General features: G+C 42.5%; 2 pseudogenes; both read right to left on the bottom strand.

Moving 5' to 3' along the window:
- Positions 1 to 4,492: 4,492 nt before the first annotated feature.
- On the bottom strand, positions 4,493 to 4,810 carry LOC102120115 (protein S100-A11 pseudogene; annotated as a pseudogene).
- A 13,959-nt stretch (positions 4,811 to 18,769) lies between these two features.
- On the bottom strand, positions 18,770 to 21,067 carry LOC102120500 (ornithine aminotransferase, mitochondrial pseudogene; annotated as a pseudogene).
- Between the last annotated feature and the right edge of the window lie 76 nt (positions 21,068 to 21,143).

The following is a 21,143-nucleotide window of genomic DNA, read 5'->3' on the forward strand; positions in this document are numbered from 1 at the left end:
GAGGTTGCAGTGAGCTGAGATCACACCACTACACTTCAGCCTGAGTGACAGAGCAAGACTCCATCTAAAAAACGAACAAACAAACAAACAAAAGTGGTAGCAGAAGTCAGAAAGTCCAGGCATGTAGCTACTTTGCCTGGTTGTACAGCAGCAGCCAAGGGTTAAAACTAGTGCTCCAAGGCAAGTCCTAAATTCACCTAGTAACTGGAGTACCCATCTGTGTTAGTTAATTGCCTTTATCTGAGGAAAAATAAAACTCATATCTCTATGACAAGCAGGTGCTTACAAGGTGGAGCAAGGCACCTAGGCTGAACTCCCCTGGTGACAGGGAGACAGGGACATCATCTTCCTCAACGTTCACATTTCAAAGAGATGGTTCCAAGAAAAGAAAGACATTTCCAGGGGCCAGGCGTGGTGGCTCAGGCCTGTAATCCCAACACTTTGGTAGGCTGAGGCTGGAGGATCATTTGAGGCCTGGAGTTCAAGTTCAAGACATTCCTGGGTCATAGGGTGGCCAGAGGCTTACAGATCAAAGGAAGAATTTACAAATACAAATTTTCTCAAGGAAATACTGTAAGGAAAGTGAAATGGGGGAAGGTCTCTTTTTCCCTTTTGGCAAGAGGAAAAACTCAATTTATATTTAGTTACCCTTACAATTTCCCCCGTTTGTTATTCTTTTATAGTAACACTACAATTTTCTAATTATCTCCACTGCTGTTTCTATCTTTCTCTGGGTAGTTTACAGCCACCTAGATATCCAACAAGTCCATAGTAAGATGCAAAGCAAAGCAATTATCAGGATTACAATAGGATGAAAAAAAAATTTTTTTTTTTTTTTTGAGATGGAGTTTCGTTCTTCTTGCCCAGGCTGGGGTGCAGTGGTGCAATGTCGGCTCACTGCAACCTCCGTCTCCCGAGTTCAAGCTGTTCTCCTGTCTCAGCATCTGGAGTAGCTGGGATTACAGGCATGAGCCACCATGTCCAGCCTGGAATGAGTTTTTAAATTCAGTATAATACTCACCGTGTCAGGGTGAGGGGCGACCTTTAAACATATCATACTGGTTAATTGTGTCAAAGTCAAAATAAATTATAGAGACAAATCCCTGAATCAAATGCTCTATTCGGGAATCACAAAATTGCAATTCAGGACATACACACGGACTGCGGTGGTCTTCAGTATGTCCAACAAACAAAGGGAAGTTGGAAGTGGCCAGGCGCGGTGGCTCAAGCCTATAATCCCAGCACTTTGAGAGGCCGAGATGGGCGGATCACGAGGTCAGGAGATCGAGACCATCCTGGCTAGCCCGGTGAAACCCCATCTCTACTAAAAAATACAAAAAACTAGCCGGGCGAGGTGGCGGGTGCCTGTAGTCCCAGTTACTCGGGAGACTGAGGCAGGAGAATGGCCTGAACCTGGGAGGCGGAGCTTTCGGTGAGCTGAGATCCGGCCACTGCACTCCAGCCTGGGCGACAGAGCGAGACTCCGTCTCAAAAAAAAAAAAAAAGAAAGAAAGAAAAATGTTACTGTGAATAGTGCCGCAATAAACATACGTGTGCATGTGTCTTTATAGCAGCATGATTTATAATCCTTTGGGTATATACCCAGTAATGCAAAGACTTGGAATCAACCCAAATGTCCATCAGTGACAGACTGGATTAAGAAAATGTGGCACATATACACCATGGAATACTATGCAGCCATAAAAAAGGATGAGTTTGTGTCCTTTGTAGGGGCATGGATGCAGCTGGAAACCATCATTCTTAGCAAACTATCACAAGAACAGAAAACCAAACACCGCATGTTCTCACTCATAGGTGGGAACTGAACAATGAGATCACTTGGACTCGGGAAGGGGAACATCACACACCAGGGCCTATCATGGGGAGGGGGGAGGGGGGAGGGATTGCATTGGGACTTATACCTGATGTAAATGACGAGTTGATGGGTGCTGACGAGTTGATGGGTGCAGCACAGCAACATGGCACAAGTATACATATGTAACAAACCTGCACGTTATGCACACGTACCCTAGAACTTAAAGTATAATAATAATAAAAAAAAAGAAAAATGTTACATATTGTTTTGGAATGAGGTTCATTGGCCCTGGAGAAGCTGATTCATTGGCACAATCAGCTTTCACATTCCCTCTTTTGATCAACATCTTTCTTTGAAAACCTCACTGATCAGCCATCTTAAAGTAAGGCTTCATTGTCACTCCATGCGAGGATGGACCTGGGCCGGTTGTCTTTGTCCCATGTCAAGGGAAAGGTAAGGGAGTCGATATCAGGGACATGGGCCACATTTGAGCAACAAAGAGGTCAGAAGAAAAAAAAATCAGGCAGTTTTGTCTGCAGTTCAGCAACATGTTCCATCTTATTAGTCCCATCTGTATTGGCAATCATCTTGAAGCACTAGGCCAACATAATCCTGTTTGGAGAACTGGCTTAACAAATATTAAACTGACAATCTAATATCATAATACAAAACTACTTAGCAATCGTTTTATTTTATTTTATTTTATTGATATGGAATCTTGCTCCGTCACCCAGGCTGGAGTGCAGTGCCACGATCCTTGCTCACTGCAACGTCCACTTCCTGGGTTCAAGCAATTCTACTGCCTCAGCTTCCAGAGTAGCTGCGATTACAGGCACCTGCCACCACATCTGGCTAATTTTTTTGTATTTTTCATAGAGACCAGGTTTCACCATGTTGGGCAGGCTAGGCTCAAACTCCTGACCTCAGGTGATCTGCCTACCTTGGCCTCCCAAAGTGCTGGGATTATAGGCGTGAGCCACCATGCCTGGCTCATCCCAAGTTTTTAGATAAATCTAACCAATTGTCAAGCAGAAAATGTTTAAATCTACCCACAAGCTGGAAGCCCCTGCTTTGAGTTGTCCTGCCTTTCTGAACCAAACCAATGTATTTCTTAAATGTATTTGATTGAGTCTCCATAAAATGTATAAAACCAAGCTGCACCCCAACCTCCTTGGGCAACTCAGGACCTCCTGAGGCTGCGTCATGGCCCATGGTCACTCCTATTTGGCTCAGAATAAATCTCTTCAAATGTTTTCCAGAGTTTAACTCTTTTCATCAGCAGACTTCAGGAATGGAGCAGAATCTGTTTTTAGTAATTTTATGGGGAAAGGTTGGAATTAGTCCATTCTATATGTAGATAACAAGAACTCGACTGGGCGCAGTGGCTCATGCCTGTAATCCCAGTACTTTCGGAGGCTGAGGTGAGTGGATCATGAGGTCAAGAGATCAAGACCATCCTGGCCAACATGGTGAAACCCCATTTCTACTAAAAATACAAAAATTACCTGGGCATGGTGGCGTGCGCCTGTAGTCCCAGCTACTCTGGAGGCTGAGGCAGGAGAATCGCTTAAACAGGGGAGGTGCAGGTTGCAGTGAGCCAAGATCGCGCCACTGCACTCCAGCCTGGTGACAGAGAGATTCCGTCTCAAATACAAACAAACAAAAAACCAAGACCTCGAAACAATGCAGACAGCCACAATCTAATAACTGGTCTATTAGAACTTTTCTTTAGCAACGTAATTTTTCTCTATATATTGATCACTTAGGAATCTCAGATTTAAAAACCTCTTGAGGACAGAAAGTGAAACCAAGGCAGACTCTAGATTTCACCTACATTCTCAAGGTTCCTGGGCCTGCCAGAAAGTGACCGTTTTTATTTACTCACTGTAAAGCTAAAAATACTTGAAGTTAGCCATTCCTTGCATTTTGATGAAAGCCTTGGTAATATAACCAATGTTTCATTTTTTTTTCTTTTTGAGACAGGGTCTTGATCTGTCGCCCAGGCTGATGTGCAGTGGTGAGATCTCAGCTCACTGCAGCCTCCGCCTCTTGGGTTCAACCAATTCTCCTGCCTCAGCTTCCTGAGTAGGCAGGATTACAGGCGTGTGCCACCAAGCCTGGCTAACTTTGTATTTTTAGTAGACATGTGGTTTCACCATGTTGCCCAGGTTGGTCTCAAACTCCCAACTGCAGGTGATCCACTTGCCTCAGCCTCCCAAAGTGCTGGGATTACAGGCGCAAGCCACTTTGCCCAGCCCTATAACCAATGTTTTCAGTTGTATCCCTCTATAAAGAGAGAGCAGAGGTGTTTTGTTGTTGTTGTTGTTGCTTTTTTGGTGGTTTTGTGTGTGTGTGTGTGTGTGTGTGTGTGTGTGTGCCTAAAAAAAAAGGGGGGGGCCAGGTTCAATGCCTCACACCTGTATTCCCAGAACTTTGGGAGGCCACTTGAGCCCAGGAGTTCAAAACCAGCCTGGCCAACATAATGAGACCCCCATCTCAAAAAAATAAATAAATAAAGGAAAAGAGAAGAGAAGTATGGTTTTATTACTACCTGCATGCAGGGCCTGCATGAGGTGGTAGGTGTGCTGGGCCCAGGGGACGTGTGGGCTGTGAGGAGATGGTGATGGCAAGGCTGCAAGGAAAGGGGGTGGCTTGGAAACCAGGCCCAAGGGATCCTCAGATCCGCTTCTTGAAATGGGCAGCCTTGAGAGAAGAGTCACGGTAAGCCACAGTCATGCCATCCATCAGATGCAGAAATTCTTGGAAATCTAACTGCCCATCACTAGTGAGATCCAGTCTCTTCACCATGTGTTCAAGGACACTGGGGCGCTTCTGGTTCTTTGTGAAGGCAGCTAGTTCCGTATTCATGAAGCTTGGGAACTCCATCTTGGGGTGAATGCTGTTGTAACCATCCTTTCCAGCCTATTTCTGGAAAACAGAAATTGGGGAATCGATGCACTGCTGTGTCTCTGTAGGGCTGGAGATTTTTGCCATGTTGGAGTTGAATGAGTCACCAAGAGCAGGTTTTTACTGGACCTGTGTAAATAACCATATTGCCATAAGAATATTTACAAATGGTTTTCGAATTCTGGAGGAATCCAGTAGAAAGAAAAAGCAAACATTTCCATCTTAGTTTACAAAAGTATACTTAACCAAATTGTTATAAACTATAGATACTTTAACAGAGAAAATTTTCTCTTTTTTTTTCATCTTTTTGAGAAAGGGTTGTGCTCTGTTGCACAGGTTGGAGTGCAGTGGTGCAAACACGGCTCCCTGCAATTGCTGCCTCCTGGCTCAACTGATCATCCCACCTCGGCCTCCCAAGTTGCTGGGACCACAGGCGTGTGCCACCTTGCCCAGTTAATTTTTTTTGTATTTTTTGTAGAGGCAGGGTTTTGCCATGTTGCCCAGAACGGTCTTGAACTCCTAGGCTCAAGCGATCCTCCCTCCTTCGCTTTCCAAAGTGAGCAACCCCACCCCACCAGAAAATTTTCTTATATGTGGAAAACAAAACATTTAATTAAAAAGAAAGTTTTTATTGTCTTAATTTTTTTTAGAAACTGGGTCTCCTATGTTTCCCAGGTCGGTCTTGAACTCCTGCACTCATGGGATTCTCTTGTCTCAGCCTCCCAAAGTGCTGGGATTACAGCTATGAGCCACCGCACCCAGCCAACAAACAAATAAAGTTTTTAAAAAAGGTCAAAAATACATTAACTTTATCAGTTATTTAGCTTCATGTAATTAATTTTTGTTCTGCTTGATCTTGATGATCAGTTGCATGAACCTATCAGTTTCTGTTAGAGTTTTGAAAAAAAATTATTTAGTTCATTGATCTGAAAGATATTAGAAATCTATATTCAACAGTACTTGTTAGAATCTTTTTAATGAATCTGATTCTAGATGCTTTTAGAGAAGAATCAGCACTGTAGATGAAAAAACTTAGAATAGTGATGATTAAAATCTGATGAAAGTTCAATATTTGACATGAAAGTTCAGATATTTCTATTATATAGAGCATTTTAAGATAACAACCAGAATCATGACTGATAGCATCACATCAGGATCATCAGACCTCTGTAAATTTTATATGATCTTCAGATCATATAAACATTAACATCAATAACATATCTATGTAAGTGTAAACATATAACATTAACGTCAATATCATATCTACATAAGTGTAAACAGCAATTAGTATTATTTTATTATTTGACATTGCTTTTCATATAATCTAGCATATCAAATAAGCCTAATGAGAGACACATTCTTTGAGGCTCTCCAGGGGCCTCACTGGTAAATCTCAAAGTCAATTTCAGGTTAAAAAGACTTAAATTAGAATTTGATTAGTTTGTTCAACAGCAACAGATAAATTAAAACAGAATTTGATTTGGGGGAAGTTTGTCAAAGATGTTTAAAGGCTCAAAACATTTGTTCAAAACAGGATCACGGGTCACTGTGAAATAATAGTCACTCGTTTAGGGGCACATGTTCTCAGGACCTCCTGAGTGCTGTGTCACAGGCCAAAAATAAATTCTAAAAGAAGGAAAAGAAAAAGGGAAAAAAGAAAATAGTCACTCATGTAACCAGATTGATAGTCAACAGACTTCAACAACAATACAGAAAGTTACGTGGACTTAAAAACATAACCCTTCCAAAGCTCAGTTTCCTAAGCAATCAGAAACCTAATTATAGGCCTGGCGTGTTGGCTCACACCTGGAATCCCAGCACTTTGGGAGGCTGAGGCAGGGAGATCACTTGAGGCCAGGAGTTCAAGACCAGCCTGAGCAACATGGTAAAACCCCATCTCAATTGAAAGGACAAAAAATTAACTGTGTGCGGTGGCCTGTGCCTGTGGTCGCAGCTACTCCGAGGCATGAGAATTGCTTGAACCTGGAAGACGGAGGTTGCAGTGAGCGGAGATCACGCCATTGCACTCCAGCCTGGGCGAAAGAGACAGACTCCGTCTCAAAACAAAACAAAACAAAACCCTAGGATCAACAGAAAGGAATGCCAGGGTTAAGATAGAGGATTGCAGAGCCCCAAGTTCTTCCTTGCAGAGGAAGCCTTCAGGTACTAGGCTACAGAGAGAACAGGTTGTTAACATGTTTCTTTTTTTTTTTTCTTCAGATGGTGTCTCGCTCTGTTGCCCAAGCCAGAATGCAGTGGTGTGACCTCAGCTCACTGCAACCTCTGCCTCCCAGGTTCAAGTGATTCTCCTGTCTCAGCCTCCTGAGTAGCTGGGATTACAGGCGCCTGCCACTGCATCCAGCTAATTTTTGTATTTTTAGTAGAGATAGGGTGTCACCATATTGGTCAGGCTGGTCTGAAACTCCTGACCTCAGGTGATCCCCCTGCCTCAGCCTCCCAAAGTGCTAGGATTACAGTTGTGAGCCACCACGCCCGGCCATAATATGTTTCTTATCAGACTTCAAGTCTGTGTTGATGTTGATGCCAGAGAGGTATAATGAGGCATGTCTGACCCCCACTTCCTGTCATGGCCTGAAACCATCTCTCAGGCTAAATTTTAAAAGAGCCCTGGCTGAGGAAGAAGTCCACTCAGATGGTTGCAGGGACGCAGGGGTTTAGGATTTTATTTTTGCTTTACAAGTCCTATAAGATAAAACTGTATAAATTTTAAGGAACAAGTCTCATGCCTGACGTATGCACCACACAAAAAGTTCACCAAACTGTCCAATGCCATAAGCAGAGACATTCCAACAACAAATCAGGATGAGAAGTTGATGTGTCCACACTGTAGACAGCTTTTCCCAAGACACCAGAATAAGTCTTCATATCATAATGAGACTCTTACCTGCTTAATGTCTACATTTTTCACTTGACAGAACCTGATCCCCAAATCCTTTACTTCACCTAGTGCTCCCTTTTATAGAGTTGGCACTCTGCTTTAATTCAACCCAGTCCTGAAATGCTACTCAAAGACTATAAGAGGTCTCATTCACTTTCCCCACAGTCTTTTGATTTGTTCAGCTGACGGCCCTTAGGCTTCGGATCTTGGATCAAAACTATTGTACAAACTAAATTTATTATACTATTGCTAATGACAGCTGGGTGCGTTGGCTTACGCCTGTAATCCCAGCACTTTGGGATGCCAAGGCAGGCAGATCACTTGAGGTCATGAGTTGGACACCAGCCTGGCCAACATGGTGAAACCCCGTCTCTACTGAAAATACAAAAGTAAGCCAGTCATGGTGGTGGGCTCCTGTAATCCCAGCTACTTGGGAGGCTGAGATAGGAGAATCGCTTGAACCCAGGAGGTGGAGGTTGCAGTGAGCAACCTAGCTCACTGCACTGGCTAGATCGCACCACTGCACTCCAGCCTGGGCGACAGAACGAGACTCCATCTTAGAAAACAAAAACAAAAACTTAATAAACACAGTTAAGAACCTTTCTTAAAATGCGAAATCTCTGTTGTTATAGACTGATTATTGAAAAGGTAAAGAAAAACAGATCAACATGTTAAGAAAACCTATCTCAAACAGAGAGGAGCAGACTCGCCCTGCTTCAGTGCACCCTTGACACTAATGTTCAATTTTTAGAAAAACTGATAAACAATTTCTTTTCCATCCCAACCTATCTCATCATATATAAGACTTCCTTCCCAAGGCTCATCCTTCATAAACCCTCAGCAACTTGCCTAGACATTCTGTCATTTTTTTTTTTTTTTTTTTTTTGAGACGAAGTCTCACTCTGTCGCCCAGGCTGGAGTGCAGTGGCTCGATCTCGGTTCACTGCAAGCTCCACCTCCCAGACCCACGCCATTCTCCTGCCTCAGCCTCCCAAGTAGCTGGGACCACAGGCGCCCGCCACCACACCCGGCTAATTTTTTGTATTTTTAGTAGAGACGGGGTTTCACCATGTTAGCCAGGATGGTCTCGATCTCCTGACCTTGTGTTCCGCCCGCCTCGGCCTCCCAAAGTGCTGGGATAACAGGCGTGAGCCACCGCGCCCGGTCGACATTCTGTCATTTTTTTACCCCCAGTCTTAGCCGTATAAATTTTCATTTTTATATTGGACTCCATTCCAAGTACTAACCAAGCCCGACCCTATTTAACTTCTGAGATTAGACAAGATTTGGCACATTCTGGGTGGTATGGCCATAGACTATTTTTTATATTAAAACAACCAATCATTTTATTTTAGGAAAAAAGCGTATTGTCACTCAGACCACACAAAATTTTGTCATATAAAAATTATTTTTTTACATTTTGTATATAGAATTATATATACAAAGAACTTTTAATTTTTAGTAACCTTAATTTTTAGTAAAAACCTAGGAAGTAGTTGGGAATTGTTACATATTAACATCTCATGAATATATATTTTATAATCTTTAAAAATATTTTTATAGAACAATTTTCAATGTGGAACAGGGTATTTTATTAATAGATCCAAATACGTTTTGTCTTTTATAAAACTTAAGGGCCAAGAACAAACTTGTACTTATGTTCAGCGATTTGTATCTGTTATTTTCTTAGTTGGAAATGATCCTGGCATTTAGTGAGTACCTATTACTTAATCTGACATAACATAACTTTAATATTTCATCTTCATATGGTAAGAGCAAGAGAAAAAACATTTCAAATTACATGAAAAGTTCACTTTATAAACATGTATCTCACATTTACCTCATTTATTCATTTTAACAATCATACTTAGATTACTTATGAAAACTGACATATTAAGCAAAGCCAGTTGGCTGGGCGTGTTGGCTCACGACTATAATTCCAGCACTTTGGGAGGCCGAGATGGGCAGATCACTTGAGGTCAGGAGTTCAAGACCAGCCTGGCTCACTGGGTGAAACCATATCTCTACTAAAAACTATAAAAATTATCCAGGCGTAGTGGCGCACGCCTGTAATTCCAGTTACTCAGGAGGACGATGCACGAGAATCAGTTGAGCCTGGAGGTGAAGGTTGCAGTGAGCCCAGATCACACCACTACACTGCAGCCTGGGCAACAGAGTGAAACACTGTCTCAAAAAAAAAGAAGAAAAGAGAAAAAGAGACAAGAAAAGAAAAGAAAGGAAAAGAAAAGAGGAGGTTTCATAACCAGGAGGAAGAGAAAGACCCTTCCTAACAAATTCCCAAATAAAACTGAACTCAACCACCCAGAAAATGGCAGTTTGATCCAAGAAACACACACCACGGGGGAAAGAAGCAACCAGAAAAGCAAAAGCTCAAGGGGGCCAAGTGTGCAGACCTCATGCCATAGTTCCAGAGGTCATTGATGTCTCCAAGGTGAGTCAGCTTCAGATCCCATTTCTGACACCACAAATATCAAAGTCAAAGACTATGGAGATGAATCTCTTTTCATAACTACAATATCAAGGATGTTATATTATGGGGTTCTTTTGTTTTAAGACAGGGTCTCGCTCTGTCACCCACCCTGACGTGCAGGGGCACAATCTCGCCTCACTGCAACCTCTACCTCCCCTACTCAGCCTCTGGAATAGCTGGGATTACAGACATGCAACACCACATCCAGCTAATTTTTTGTATTTTTTGTAGAGACAGGGTTTCACCACGTTGTCCAGGCTGGTCACGACCCCCTGGGCTCAAGCAATCCGCCAGCCTCGACCTCCCAAAGGGCTGGGATTACAGGCGTGAGCCACCATGCCCGGCCATGAATCTCTAAACATTTTCTTTCAGAATCATAAAATCATAATCTGAGGCATACACACAAACTGGCTGGTCTTTGGTGTGTCCAAAGAACAAAGAGAAAGTTGAGAGTTTTATTAGAAACAGAAATGTTACCTATATTTTTTAAAGCAAGTCCATTGGCACCAGAGAAGCTTTCGGGAGCTGGCAAGCTGTGATTGGTGAGTGCGGACAATAGGTAAAACGAGCCTTAGAGTCATTGCAGGTTGTTTCAGCAGTTACACAGTAAAAGTGGTCTTAGGATGGCAGTAGGCCATTTCAGCCACCAGCCTTGTGGAAAATTCACTTCTTGGAGCAGGTGCAATGTGCCCTGAGTGCTTTTTCCCCTGGCCACCCAACTCTGACATAGTTGTGTATGTCAAGAATTGAGTCAATTCAGGTGGGTTGTGGTGGAGCACGCCTGTAATCCCAACACTTTGGGAGGCCAAGGGGGGCAGATGGCTTGAGGTCAGGAATTCAAGACCAGCCTGGTAAACATGGCAAAAACCCTGTCTCTAGCAAAAAAACAAAATTAGTGGGGTGTGGTGGCGCGTGACTATAGTCCCAGCTACTCAGGAGGCTGAGGCAGAAGAATCGTTTCAACCCAGAAAGCTGAGGTTTCAGTGAGCCAAGATCACGCACTGCACTTCAGTCTGGATGACACAGTGAGACTTCATCTAAAAAAAAAAAAAAAAAAGAACGACTCAATTCACATAATAAACTTTCACAATGGTTAAAGCAGAGTCCTGCTTAGCAATACACAAAAATTATCCTTTGTGATCCACTCATTTTACTGCTGTTGACTTTATTGCTTATGCTTTCAGACAGACGCTCTCCTTTTACCAAACTTGAGTCAGGCTCCTCTGAGTCCTGTTTCTGACTAGGTCCCAACCTCAGGCTCCGTCCTTCATCCAGGGACTCTGCCCATTTAACCTGTTTCAGCAAAAATCCTGTCAAGTCAGTTTAGCCAGGATCCCCCTGCCCCTGAGGTTTCCTCCAAGTAATTTCCCATCTTCTGACCCCCCGCTCCTACTCCCTGACTACAAATCCCCACTTGTCCTTGGTGGAGTTGAAGTCGATCCCAATATCACTCTCCCAGCACAAGACCCCATTGCAGTGGTCCCTGTACCTATCACAGTAGTCCCCGCTCTGAGTAAAATCGTCCTTATGATCTTTTCTCTATTTTCAGAGACAAAGTCTCACTCTGTCACTCAGGCTGGAGTGCAGTGACCCAATCCTAGCTCACTGCAGCCTCAAACTCCAGGCCCAACCAAACTTCCTGCCACAGCCTCCCGACTAGCTGGGACTACAGGTACGCACCACCAAATCCAGCTATTTTTGTTGTTGTTGTTGTTGTTGTTTAATTCTCTACAGACCCAGGAACTTGATGTGCCCGGCTAATTTTTGTATTATTTCTAGAGACGGGGTTCCACCATGTTGCCCACGCTGGTCATGAACTCCTGGGCTCAACCAATCCTCTTGCTTCGGGCTCCCAATGTGCTAGGATTATAGGCATTAGCCACTGCAGTTGACCCTTCCTTACAGTCTTTAATAAGTGCAATAAATACTTGTTTGCTTTAACATTTCCCTGTGTCTTCAATCTCCTGAAGTCTTACATGCCTGACATTGTCTTTACTCCACCTGATATCAAAATTCCTTTCTGTCGTCTGGTTCAGTGGCTTACGCATGTAATCCCAGCACTTTGGGAGGCCGAGGTGGGCAGATCACCTGAGGTCAGGAATTCTAGACCAGCCTGGCCAACATGGCGAAACCTTGTCTCTACTAAAAGTATAAAAATTAGCCAGGTGTGGTGGTGTGTGCCTGTAGCCCCAGCTACTCAGGAGGCTGAGGCAGGAGATTTGCTTGAACCCAGGAGGCATAGGTTGCAGTGAGCCAAGATCATGCCACTGCACTCCAGCCTTGGTGACAAAGCGAAACTCTGTCTCAGAAAAAAAAAAAAAAAAATCCTTTCTTTCAACAGTTTGGAGTTATTACACCATTGTATCCTTGCCTCCAGTGTGGTGTTCGAGAGATCCAATGTCAGTTTAATTATTTTTCCTCTGTAAGTAACCTGCTATTTCTCACTGATCATTTTAAAAATATTTTTTCCTTGTCTTTCACAATTTTACATTTCACTGTTCCTGTGTGTGTGTACTATAACACCTTTAATTCTTAAGCCATTTTTCTAAATCTGAGAAATTCTCATTCATTACTTAAATATACTCTCCTTTTTAATGACTATATTTTCTTGTTATAAGGCTACTATTAGATGTGTTCTGACATTTGTTCTTCTATCCTCCCTATTAATTAACTTTTCCTTCATTTACTTCTTCTCTATCCATTACTGATTACTTTTATGAATTCTTTAGATGCATTTCCTTAGCTCAGTAATTGCTTTTTCAGCTATATCAATTTTAACATCCAACTATTCCACTGAATTATTTATTTGAGCAGTTAATGTTTTCATATCCAATAGGTTTTCTTTTTATTTATTTATTCATTTCTTCGTTTATTTGAGACAGTCTTCCTCTGTTGCCCAGGCTGGAGTGCAGTGGCACGATCTTGGCTTACTGAACCTCTGTCTCCCGAGTCCAAGCAATTCTACCTCAGCCCCTTGAATAGCTGGAACCACAGGCCTGTGACACTATGCCAGGCTAATTTTTGTATTTTTAGTAGAGACAGGGTTTCACCATGTTGGCGGGCTGGTCTCGAACTCCTGACCTCAGGTGATCCACTCGCCTAAGACTCCCAAAGTGCTGGGATTATAGGCGTGAGCCACGGTGCCTGTCCTTCCTTTTTTTTTTTTTTTTTTTTTTTTTTTACAGAGTTTCACTCTTATTGGCCAGGCTGTTCTTGAACTCCTGACCTCAGGTGATCCTCCTGCCTTGACCTTCCAAAGTGCTGGGATTACAGGCATAAGCCCCCACCTCCGGCCTTTTTTTATTTATTTTTTTTAGACGGAGTTTCACTGTTGTTGCCCAGGCTGGAGTGCAATGGTGTGATCTCAGCTTACTGCAACCTCCGCCTCCCAGGTTCATGTGATTCTCCTGCCCCAGCCTCTTGAGTAGCTGGGGTTACAGGTGTGCACCACCACGCCCAACTAATTTTATATTTTTAGTAGAGATGGGGTTTTGCCATGTTGGTGTTCCTTGAACACCAAAAGAACTTCTCTTTTCTTTCTTGTCCCTCCTCCCATCTTTGAAGCTTATAATACTGGGAATTTTAGTTCAAGACTGCAATTTTTTAAATTTACAGTCTAAAGTTTACACTTTTCGATACATTTTACTATTTTTCTCCTCACCATTGCTTATTGAAATCACCTCCTTTCTCCTAAATTTAGTTTTTCCTTCTGATAGAACTGTATACCAATAATGATTTCTGAAGGGTATATGTGTCGTGAATTTTCTGAATATTTTTTCCTTCATTCTGGATTATCCTGGCTGTATACAGATATCTAGGTTCACCTTTTTGTGTTTGTTTGTTTTTGTTTTGTTTTGTTTTGAGACAGTGTCTGGCTCTGTCACCCAGGCTGGAATGCAGTGGCACCATCTCAGCTCACTGCAATCTCCACGTCCTGGACTCAAGCGATTCTCCTGCCTCAACCTCTCAATTAGCTGGGACTACAGGCATGTGGCACCACATCTGGCTACTTGTATTTTTTGTAGAGATGGGTTTCGCCTTGTTGGCCAGGCTGGTCTCGAACTCCTAAGCTCAAGCAATCCTCCCGTCTCAGCCTCCCAAATGCTGGTACTACAGGCATGAGCCACTGCGCCCGGCCCAAAGTTATCTTTAATCAGCTCCTTGAAAAACTTCTCCATTGCATTTTCTCTTCTCTTTTTCTCTGGGACCTTTCAGGATTTTATCTTTCTCCTAGAAATTTTACTCCTACGGTGTGTGGGGGTGGGGGGGGCGGGGGTACACCCATGTGTGTGTGTGCACATGTGTGTTAATCATACTCAGAACTAGGTGGCTCTTTTCAGGTGAAGATTCATGTCTTTGTTTAGTTGAGAAAATTCTAGAGCATTATTTCTTCAAGTACTGCCTTCTCTCCAGTCTTTCTATTCTTTTCTTTTCTTTCTTTTTTTTTTTTTTTTTTTTGACGGAGTTTTGCTCTGTCACCCAGGCTGGAGTGCAGTGGCACAACCTCAGCTCACTGCAATCTCCGCCTCAGGAGTTCATGTGATTCTCCTGCCTCAGTGTCCCTAGTAGCTGGGATTTCAGGCGCCTACCACCCCACCGGGCCAATTTTTGTATTTTCAGTAGAGATGGGGTTTCACCATGTTGGCCAGGCTGGTCTCTAATCCTCACCTCAGGTGATGTGCCTGCCTCCCAAAGTGCTGGGATTACAGGCGTGAGCCACTGCCCCTGGCCCGGTCTTTCTATTCTCTATCTCTGGAACTTCTCTTGGATGAACATTGAAACTTCTGGGATCTATTCTCCATTTCCTTTATTATTTTTCTTTCGTACTTTCTATTGCATAGTCCTTTTCTGCTATACGGTGAAGAAGTGCCATGTCTGAACACATTTTTTTCACTAGGTTGTTCCAGTTTCTCTTACTGATATGCAAAAGCTCTGTTGTATATTAGAGATGGTTACTTTTAATTTATTGCGGATCCTTCACCATTTTCCCCCAAATTTGCCTTTTTAAACAGTTGTTTATGGTGTCTTTTGACTTAGATGATAGTTTAACTTTTACATCTTTATGTCAGATTCATTGTTTGTAGCCTTGGTGTAATGTCAGGAAGTGCCTATGCCAACTCAAGATGTCTTACACTATAATATTTTCCTAAATTTTCATGTAGTTCTTTATGATTTCATGTTTTCACACTGAATTTTTAGAATTTACTATTTTATGTGGTTTAAAGTGAGGATTTAATCTTTATTTTTTCAAATGGATAGACACTTGTCAAGCAATAATTTATTATACAACCCACCTTTTGCCCACTGTTTGGAAATGCATGCTGAAGTCTGCACATAAATTAGTCTCTTTCTTGATTTTCTGTTTTGTTTCACTAATCTGTTTCTATGTGTATTCATTTTGTATTGTTGCTGTAACAAATTGGCAATAGCTAAGACAATGCTGGACGCGGTGGCTCATGCCTGTAATCCCACCGCTTTGGAAGGCTGAGATGAGCGGACCGCTTGAGGTCAGGAGTTTGAGACCAGCATGGCTAACATGGTGAAACCCCGTGTCTACTAAAAATACAAAAATTAGCCGGGTGTGATGGCACATGCCTGTAATCCCAGTTACTCAGGAGGCTGAGACAGGAGGATCCCTTGAACACAGGAGGCGGAGATAGAAGTGAGCCGGGATCACCCCACTGAGCTCCAACTTGGACGACTACAGTGAGACTCCATCTCAAAATATATATATGTAGCTAAGACAAATTTTGAAAAAGAAGAATAAGGTGGGAGGAATGGCTCTACCATATTTGAATAATTCTTATACAGCTACAGGAATCAAGACTGTAGTATTGTGAGAAGAATAGACACGTAGATCACTGGAACAAAATAGAGAACCTAGAAAAGAACGTAGAAATAGCCCCACACTGATTTTTTACAAAGAGACAAAAAGAAGGAAGGATCGCCTGCTTAACAAGTGGCGCTGGAGCAGTTGCATATCCATAGGCAAAAAAGAAAGAAAGAAAAAAAAAAAACCTTTATACAGAAGAAAAAAACCCCAACACCCAGTGAATCATAGATTTAAATGTAAAATATAAAACTGAAAAAACTTTCACAAGAAAACATAGGAGAAATGTCTAAGATCTAGGGCACAGTGAACGGTTCAAACAACATAATCCATAAGGAAAAAAAATAAATTAGATTTCATCCAATTTAAAACTTTGGCTCTGTAGAAACTGTGTTAAAAGGATGAAAAAACAGGGTATAAACTGGGAGAAAATGCTTGCAAACCACATATCCAACAGAGGACTCACATCCAGAATATATAACTGGTATGTATAGTACTCTCAAAACTCACCGGTAGGCTGCGCGTGGTGGCTCACGCTTGAAATCCCAGCACTTTGGAGTTCGAGGTGGACAAAGCGTAGATCCCTTGAGGCCAGGAGTTCGAGACCAGCCCAGGCAACATGGCAAAACCCATCTCTACTGAAAACACAAAAATTAAACAGGCATGATGGGTCGCGCCTGTAATCCCAGCTATGCGGGAGGCTGAGGCATGAGAATCGCTTGAACCTGGGAAGCAGAGGTTGGAATGAGCCAAGATCATGCCACTGCATTCCAGCCTGGGTAACACAGCAAGACTCTGTTTCAAAAACAAAACAAAACATGGATGAAAGCAAACAAACAAATAATCCAATTAGAAAATTATGAAAAGATATGAACATACATTTCACTGAAGAGGAAATAAGCAAAGAAGTATATGAAAAGATGTTCAACATTCATTTGCTTCACTAGATGCAAATTAAGACCATGATGAGGTATCACTACACCCTTATTACAACAGCTCAAATAAAAGATGTACTGACAACACCAAATAGTGACAAGGATGCAGAGAAACTGGACATTTTGTAAAATGCGGCTGGGAAGGTAAAATCTTACAGCCACTCTGGAAAGCAGTTTGGTAGTTTCTTATACAACTAAACATGCAATGACCTTACAATTCAACAATTACACTTCAGAGAAGTTAAAATTTATCCCCATCCAGAAATTTGTACATAATTATTCATAGTAGCTTTACTTGTAATAGCCAATAGCTGGAAATAATCCATATGTCCTACAATAAGTGAATGGTCAAGCTGTGGTACATCCATCCCATGGAATACTACTCAGTAATAAAAATGAAATATTGGTCATGCACGGTGGCTTACGCCTGTAATCCCAGTACTTTGGGAGGCCAAGACAGGCAGATCATGAGGTCAGGAGTTCAAGACCAGCATAGCCAACATGGTGAAACCCCATCTCTACTAATAATACAAAAATTAGCTGGGCTTGGTGGTGTGCACCTGTAGTCCCAGCTACTCAGGAGGCTGAGGCACCTGAATCGCTTGAATCCGGGAGGCAGAGGTTGCAGTGAGGCAAGATCGCACCACTGCACTCCAGCCTGGGCGACATAGTGAGACTCTGTCTCAACAACAGCAACAAAAATATGAACTATTGATACACAAATATTAATATCTTGGATGAATCTCTAGGGAATTATGCTGAGTGAAATAAGCCTCTAAAATGTTATGTACTATGAGATTTCATTTGTACAGCATTCTAGAAAAGATAAAATTGTAGAAATGAAAAACAGATTAGTGGTTGCCACGGGTTAGGGATGGTGGATGGGAGGAGAGTCGGTATTACTAAAAACAAGTAGCACAAGGGATAGCATTGTGGTGACGGAAATGTCTGTACCTTTTTTTTTTTTTTTTTTCATTCCAAGATGGTGTCTCACTTTGTCACCCAGGCTGGAGTGCAATGGCAGGATCTCAGCTCACTGCAACCTCTGCCTCCCAGGTTTGAGCCATTCACCTGTCTCAGACTCCTGTGTAGCTGGGAATACAGGCATGTGCCACCACGCCTGGCTAATTTTTGTATTTTTAGTAGAGATAGGGTTTCACCATGTTGGCCAGGCTGGTCTCAAACTCCTGACCTCAAGTGATCTGCCTACCTTGGCCTACCAATGTGCTGAGATTACAGGCGTGAACCACCGCACCTTGCCATGTTCTGTATCTTTTTTCTTCTGAAATACATGCTTTATTTTAAATTTAAAGAAATATTTAAAATAAACATTTTTTTCACAAATTACAATCAAACACTCAAAACAATTTAGGAATTTTAAACACTAATTCTTAATTCAAAGTAATGACATCCATAGAATACATTCTGGCATTGGCCCAATATGAAGTTTACTTAATATTGGTGTTTTACATATGACTAACCATTCATCCTTCCTGAAATTCAATGCTAACAGTGATTTGACTTTACAAGGTGAAGCCTTTTATTTAATACCCCAGAGATAACTTTTTCAAATACAAAACATATATACCAGCAAAGAAATTATAAAAACATATATAAAGTATACTAAAGGACATGATTTAAAGGCTGTCTGTATACGTAGGTGCGTTTCACCTTAGAAAGTATGCCATTACTTTCCCTTTCTTACATTGCAAAGCAAACAGCAGCTTCATAAACATTGTTCTATTATGTATCAACTGAAAAAAAACATATATTCCACAAAAAGGTTTTGAAGACACATGGAAGTGGAATATGCCCTCATTAAGAGCCAAGCTTTTACAGGAACACCTGTCTCCAGCTGGCTCCCAGAGTCCACTGAAAATAGCTGCTACCCTCAGAAAGACAAGATGGTCTTGTTAATGATTTCTATGGATTCTCGACTCTCATCCTCCTTGACCACCAGTGGAGGAGAAACCTGATGATGTCACCATGGGTGGGCTTGGCCAGAAGTCCATTATCTCGAAGTCTTACACACACCTTCCAAGCAGCACAATCTTTGGTTCCTTTAATAACATTAGAGACTAATAATTCTTTTCCGCACCGGACATGGTGGCTCACACCTGTAATCCCAAAACTTTGGGAAGCCTAGGCGGGTGGATAGCCTGAGGTCAGGAGTTCAAGACCAGCCTGGCTAACATGGTGAAACCCCATCTCTACTAAAAGTACAAAAATAGCCAGGAATACTGGCTCGTGCCCGTAAACCCAGCTGCTCATGAGGCTGAGGCAGGAGAATTGCTTGAACCGAAGAGATGGAGGTTGTGGTGAGCCAAGATCGCGCCATTACACTCCAGCCTGGGCAACCAGAGTGAACCTCTGACTCTAAATAAATAAATAAATAAATAAATAAATAAATATTTTCCTCTGATGGCAGTTACAACATCAGAAGGTAACTTCATGGGTTCATTTCTCAAGATAATACCCATTTTTTCTGCATTTTCAGCAAGGTTTTCTTCTTCTAAAACCTCAAGGGCTGAAATGGCCACTTCGCAGCCTAGTGGATTGCCACAGTATGTGGACCCATGTTCCCCTGACTTAATGGTCAGCATTATGTCATTGTTCCTCAGCATGGCAGACACAGATTATCAGCCCCCAGAAAGGGCCTTTCCAAGGAGGACTGTATCAGGTCTGACATTTTCATAATCAACAACCAGCCATCTACCAGTTCTGGCCAATCCTGTCTGTATTTCATCAGCAATGAACGGAACCAAGATGGGAGCATGAGCTGGGATGAGTGTAAGTTAAAATGCCACAAAGCTTACTGTTCTTACAGAGATTCAGCTAGTTTTTTCTCTTTCTTTCTTTCCTTTTTTCTTTCTTTCTTTTTCTTTCTTTCCTTCCTTCCTTCTTTCCCTTCCTACCTTCTCTCTTTCTTTCATTCTTTTTTCTTTCTTTCTTTCTTTCTTCCCTCCCTCCCTTTCTTCTTTCCATCTTTCTTCTTTTCTTTTCTTTTCTTTCTTTCCTTTCTCTTTTTTCTTTTTTTTTTTTTTTTTTTTTTTTTTTTGAGACAGTCTGGCTCTGTCACCCAGATTGGAGTGCAGTGGTGTGATCTCAGCTCAGTGCAAACTCTGCTTCCCGGGTTCAAATCATTGAGTGAGCCCAGGAGGTTGAGACCAGCCTGGGAAACATAGCAATAGGCAGGGTGGTGCAGGCCTATAGTCCAGAGAGCAAGGCAAGAGGATGGCTTGAGCCCAGGAGGTCGAGACCAGCCTTGACAACATAACGAAACTGTCTCTACTAGAAAACTTAAAATTTCAGTGGGAGCGGGGTGGTGTGAGCCTGTAGTCCCGAGGCCAAGGCGGGAGGATTGCTTGAGCCTAAGAGGTTAAGGCCAGCCTGGCTAACATAGTGAAACCCAGTTTCCACTAAATAAATAAATAAATAAATAATTTAATTTAAAAAAAAAATCTGGGCAGGGCGGTGCATGCCTGTAGTCCTGAGGCTGAGGCGGGAGGATCGCTTGGGCACAGGAGGTCTAGACCAGCCTGGCCAACATAGCAAAGAAGGCTCTACTAAAAAAAAAAAAAAAAAAAAAAATTAGTTGGAGCGGGGTGGTGCATGGATGTAGTTTGGGGATCGAGGCGGGAGGATTGGACAAGGCAGATGTAACCAACACCACAATCACATCCCATAAGTAAATACATTTTCCTGTCTCCAGGGCTCCAGGTAAAGGATGGTAATTGTGCACACCATACTTAGATTCCCTTTCAAAAATGTAATCAGAGGTTGGAGGGCCTTGGACTGTTTTTTTCAGTTGCAACATGTAGAAGCCACTAAAGAATGAACGCCACGACAAAATGTGGCTGAGGTGGCGACAACATTCTGCAATGTCACTGCCCAAGGATGATGGACCAATCAGGGCAGTTAGTGAACTCCATTGGGCCAATCAGAAGTCAGAACAGTAGGCAGGATAAGCGAAGCTGATGTGGCGTCTATCAGTCCAGCCTCCAGGGACAGAACCTTCCCAAACGGGAAGGGGCGGGAGGCGGGGAGCCAGGGCAGAGACTCTGATTTTCCCACCTAAAGCATCCCCTGGGATTAGCTACTTTAAGTTCAGAGTACGCATGTTCTGACTTTCTGTCTTTTTCGATACTTCCAAAATCAGAGTAAGGATGCACTGATTTTGTCTTTCCATTCTTCCTACCCCTCCTCGAACCTCTCCCCCACCCCTCCACCAGTGGTGCATTTGTTATCTAGTTTTAATAAAGAGT

The sequence above is a fragment of the Macaca fascicularis genome, chromosome X, assembly GCF_037993035.2.
Source record: "Macaca fascicularis isolate 582-1 chromosome X, T2T-MFA8v1.1".
Lineage (NCBI taxonomy): Eukaryota > Metazoa > Chordata > Mammalia > Primates > Cercopithecidae > Macaca > Macaca fascicularis.